Raw genomic sequence first — 6,000 nt, 5'->3', positions numbered from 1 at the left:
ACAGCCCTGAAATCGATACATGGGCTGAAGGACAACTCCAGAGACGAGCTGCGGCCAGAGAGACACCAAGCTGCGTGCGGACGGAGAGAACAGCCATGTGTGGTCAGAGGGAGGACAAAGGAACAGAGGACAGGCAATGAGAAAGATTTAACTGAACACCGCCACCATCATGTTAAAACAGCATTCATTGTGTGACTACAAATCATATTGGATAAGGACAAAGTGAACTGAACACAACAATGAACTGTTGAATTTCCCTCCATCTCAGTCAACAATAATGAAACTGACTTCATCTCCATGAGCTGTGTTTTGGATCCAAAATTATGAATGTTTTTGTACATGTTCTGTTTGTGATGATTGTTTATGAAGTATGATTAATGAAAAATCAAAAGGGAGAAAGTGTGATAGAAATTTAAGTATAGTCATGTTGTGTATTTAAAAAGCATTTGATCTGTGTCAGTCTGCCAGACCCAGACCAGACATAAACATGTGTGAAGGCTCTGTCTCCATCCCACAGGAAACTCGCTGTTGTTCTACCTGTCTAATTGTAAAAGTTCATTATCATATGGGTGTGAAACAAAAGTCACTCTGCTTTGAAATGTATGTAGCATTGTCATTCTGGTATAAAATAGTCAGAGCTCAGATGCTCAGGGTGGTTGGTTGGGTTGTTGAGACTTGGATTTGGACAGAGAGGGAACTGGGGGAGAGGCCGGGAGGCTACCAGTCTGGGGCCAGGGCAGGCCTGGGCCCTGTCCTCTCTGTATCTGCTGTAACAAACAATAAACCTTTTTTCCTGTATTGCAAAACTCACCAAGCTTCGTAAATGGATTACTTTTCAACTAGAACTGTAATTTTTCCACAACATTGCCATCATTGCCATGTTTTGGAAAAATATAAAATACTCACTGAAAAAAGTAAAACACTGGTTTAACCTATAATTTATATCGTAATCATTTACATCTAAATAATCTTAACTGTTCATAATGATACATATTAAATTGGTCAAACTAAATTTGTTTAATTTATAACAGTTAATAAAAAATAAATTGGTTCAATGTTTAAAATTGAATTAGGTCAGTAAAAAAAAAAAAAAAGAATTGGCATTTATGGGCCAATTTAAAAATATAAAATTAAATGAACGTAATTGTAATGCATTTATACAACTTAAAATTCTAAATTAAATGAATGTACATTTAATCAATTAATGAGGTTCATTGGTTCAACTTACAATTTATATCGTAACCGATTTACATCTAAAAAGTCTTAGTTGTTCATAATGATATCTATTACATTGGTCTAACTCATTCTAAGAATTGGTTCAAGATGAAAATCATGTTACCTTAATGTGCAACATTAACTGAGCAAATGTAAAACAATTAAAGTCCTTTATAACACATTTCCATCCTCAATATTGTTGTCCTATATTCTTAGTAAATACATAACACATTGATAATTTAACTTTTTATTAACACTTGCATGCACAAAGTTAAACAAAATGTAACTTCGAACAAATGAATTTACAGTTACATTTTGTGTAACCTCGAACAAACAAATTTACTGTTACATTTTGTGTAACTTTGAACAAACAAATTTACTGTTACATTTTGTGTAACTTTGAACAAACAGCTCATTTGCTTTCTGCAGTTTTACAGCTACTTGCTATGCAGCAAGACACTGAGTTGGTGTACTTTGGTACTCATTCTTTTTGATTCCAGTCCCAGAAGCACTTTTTGAACAAATTCGTATGTGCGTTCGCACTTTTTAAGATACCTCATGTTTAGGGCGTAGATGAGTCCAAACAGCATGACGAACCCTTTAATCGCTGACTGGAGGTTCGTCATGACTGCTTCACCTTCCAGAATTATTTTGATGTCTGAAGGTGTTATAATGACCGCCATGGTCACCTGGTCATCGTCATCATCTTGCTGTACCTGCAAAAGGTGAGTATTAGCACAAAATATAATTCACACATAATCTAATTTTTATGGTCAGCCTCAAACTGCATCCAAAGAATTTACAATAGTGAATCGAACCATGTCCAGCAAGCCATGCCCAATGACCAAGCTACATTAGTAACAATCTAAAAAAAAGAATGATCCAATATTAATCTGCTGCATCGCTACTGTAAAATTTATCCCAAGTGTTAGTAGACAATTTAAAGGAACATTAAGTTCATTAATTAGCATCTTTCTTTTCCATCCATTGACATTTTCTGAAAAAGGTAAATGCAGAACTTTGCATTAATCAAAACATTTTCTGACTCTGAAGTTTGACAGATGTATTTACAAGAGTGACCCAGCCGTTTATTGTTCCAGAGCCTTTTTGTATTGTTTTTGATAATGTAGCTCTACGAACATTTAACACGTCTTGCTATGCATGGTTCGATATTTGTGTTCGGTCCCAAACTCGGTTGCGTTCAAATTCTTGAATTATAATTTCAGATTACTAGAACAGATTTACAGTTTGTGAGAAATCTACTTAGGATGCATAAATGTTGAATAGTGTTGAATTAATTTCACTTTTACACTTTTTTTTTAACCAGTTTGCTTCTTGTCGATAAACTCAGTAATCACACAAATTAACCATAAAAGTCAATAAATCTGCAATCTGACAGCTAAACAGCAAATGGGTGTGAAATAATCTATGGGATAATAACATGACAGTAATGCAGATGGTGGGCAGTTAAAATTAATATTGCTAAAATTAAGACTTTTGTTATAATACAAGGAGTTCTTCGGTCTAGTCACTAATGGAAATCATCAGGTTCAACATTGACAAGAAATAACCTATATTCCACGTCCCCAGAGCTAGTCTCCATGTCCGGAGATCCGGTCGTCGAGGTCCCCGCCTTCGACTGCCGCCCGGATCTCTCCGCACCCGCCCCTCATGGCTCCTCCCGCAGGTGGTGGGTCCACGGGAGGATGGCCCCACGTTGTTCCTTCGGGCTGGGCCCGACCGGGCCCCGTGGGGAAAGGCCCGGCCACCAGGCGCTCGCTGCCGAGCACCCACCCCAGGCCTGGCTCCAGGGTGGGGCCCCGGTAATGCCAGTCCGGGCGACGTAACTGGCCTCGCTGTTTTTCTATCCATGGGGGCTTCTGAACCGCTCTTAGTCAGACCCGTCTCCGAGGACCTGTTTGCCATGGGTGACCCTACCAGGGGCATGAAGCCCCCGACAACATAGCTCCCAGGATCATTCAGGTGCTCAAACCCCTCCACCCTGTTAAGGTGGCGGTTCGGAGCTTCTCCCTGATCCCGGGGGAGGTTGGAGACATGGACTCCGAGTGGGCCATGTTCTCCACCTCTATTGTCGATGCGGCTGCTCGTAGCTGTGGTCGTAAGGTCTGTGGTGCTTGTCGCGGCGGCAATCCCCAAACCCGGTGGTGGACACCGGAAGTAATGGATGCCGTCAAGCTGAAGAAGGAGTCCTATCGAGCCTTGTTGGCTCGTGGGACTCCTGAGGCAGCTGATGAGTACCGGCGGGCCAAGCGTGCCGCGGCTCGGGCACTCACAGAGGCAAAAACTCGGGGTTGGGAGGAGTTCGGGGAGGCCATGGAGGAGGACTATCGGACGGCCTCAAAGAGATTCTGGCAAACCGTCCGACGCCTCAGGAGGGGGAAGCAGTGCTTCACCAACACTGTTTACAGTGCGGGTGGAGAGCTGCTGACTTTGACTGGGGATGTTGTCGGGCGGTGGAAGGAATACTTTGAGGATCTCCTCAATCCCACGTCACGTCTTCCGAGGAGGAAGCAGAAACTGGGGACCCAGAGGTGGACTTGTCCATCACCCTGGCTGAAGTGACTGAGGTGGTTGACAAGCTCCTCGGTGGCAAGGCTCTGGGGGTGGACGAGATCCGTCCTGAGTACCTCAAGTCTCTGGATGTTGTGGGGCTGTCTTGGCTGACACGTCTCTGCAACATCGCGTGGCGGTCGGGGACAGTACCTGTGGAATGGCAGACCGGGGTGGTGGTCCCTCTGTATAAGAAGGGGGACCGGAGGGTGTGTTCCAATTACAGGGGAATCACACTCCTCAGCCTTCCCGGTAAGGTCTATTCCAGAGTACTGGAGAGGAGAATCCGACCGATAGTCGAACCTCGGATTCAGGAGGAGCGGTGTGGTTTTCGTCCTGGTCGTGGAACACTGGACCAGCTCTATACTCTCCATCGGGTCCTCGAGGGCTCATGGGAGTATGCCCAACCAGTCCACATGTGTTTTGTGGATCTGGAGAAGGCATTCGACCGTGTCCCTCGTGGTGTCCTTTGGGGGGTGCTCTGGGAGTATGGGGTCCGGGGCTCTTTGCTAAGGGCTGTCCGGTCCCTGTATGACCGGAGCAGGAGCTGTGTTCGCATTGCCGGCAGTAAGTCAGACCTGTTCCCAGTGCATGTTGGACTCCGCCAGGGCTGCCCTTTGTCACCGGTTCTGTTCATTATATTTATGGACAGAATTTCTAGGCGCAGCCAGGGGCCGGAGGGGGCCTGGTTTGGGAACCACAGGATTTCATCTCTGCTGTTTGCAGATGATGTTGTCCTGATGGCTTCTTCGGGCCAGGACCTGCAGCAGGCACTGGGGCGGTTTGCAGCCGAGTGTGAAGCGGCTGGGATGAGAATCAGCTCCTCCAAATCCGAGGCCATGGTTCTCGACCGGAAAAAGGTGGTTTGCTCTCTCCGGGTGGGTGGTGAGTCTCTGCCCCAAGTGGAGGAGTTCAAGTATCTCGGGGTCTTGTTCACGAGTGAGGGAAGGATGGAGCGGGAGATTGACAGGCGGATCGGTGCAGCGTCTGCAGTGATGCGGTCGCTGTATCGGTCCATTGTGGTAAAGAAGGAGCTGAGCCGGAAGGCGAAGCTCTCGATTTACCGGTCAATCTACGTTCCTACCCTCACCTATGGTCATGAGCTCTGGGTAATGACCGAAAGGACAAGATCGCGGATACAAGCGGCTGAAATGGGCTTCCTCCGCAGAGTGGCCGGGCGCACCCTTAGGGATAGGGTGAGGAGCTCGGTCACACGGGAGGAGCTCGGAGTAGAGCCGCTGCTCCTACACGTTGAGAGGAACCAGCTGAGGTGGCTCGGGCATCTGCTCAGGATGCCTTCTGGACGCCTCCCTAGGGAGGTGTTCTGGGCATGTCCCACCGGGAGGAGGCCCCGGGGAAGACCCAGGACACGCTGGAGGGACTATGTCTCTCGGCTGGCCTGGGAACGCCTTGGGGTCCCACTGGAGGAGCTGGAGGACGTATCCGGGGTGAGGGAAGTCTGGGAGTCCCTGCTTAGACTGCTGCCCCCGCGACCCGGCCCCGGATAAGCGGAAGAAGATGGATGGATGGATGGATAACCTATATTCACCAAATACAACAACCAATTCCATGGTAGGGTTCATGTGATGTCACTACAATGTAGAATCCCAATATAAAAACCCAGTAGTTAAAATTGAGCTGGAGGGTAATTGAAAGTTCTAGTGAAGTTGGTTTTACAAAATGCAAACATTGTTACTACTGCCTTAAATACCAGCTATAATGATTCAAATCTAGATCAAACATTTTAAAGTTGTACTATGTAATTTTCTGATGAAGGTTGTGAAATCTTATATTCTCAAGGGATATATTATTTTGCCTGAAATAATAAAACAAATGGAATAATATGTCAAAATAAAAGCTCTATTAATTAAATAAACAGAAGAGCTTTTATCACACATTGGAACTTCATAACCAGCTTTATATTTTAGAAGACGAGGAGCTTCAGACAGTATAAAACAAGACAAAGATTTTATTCTCCTACATATTCTGTTATCATACCTGATCCTGTTCCTTTATCATTTGTTCAATGGGATCACCGAGGAGATTCAACAGCAATTTTAACACAGTCTCCATGCAGAGGTGTCCATTGAAGCCTGCTAAAAAAGAGGGAAAAAAAGCATCAAATTTTATTTAAACTGTGTTAGTTACATGTCCCAAACAATATTTGTCTAGTTTTTAATTGGAATACTTTCTCAAATTGTGTGAAATTGTGGT

Source organism: Periophthalmus magnuspinnatus, chromosome 17, assembly GCF_009829125.3.
Source record: "Periophthalmus magnuspinnatus isolate fPerMag1 chromosome 17, fPerMag1.2.pri, whole genome shotgun sequence".
In the NCBI taxonomy this organism is placed as follows: domain Eukaryota; kingdom Metazoa; phylum Chordata; class Actinopteri; order Gobiiformes; family Gobiidae; genus Periophthalmus; species Periophthalmus magnuspinnatus.
This window is presented reverse-complemented; position numbering follows the sequence as displayed.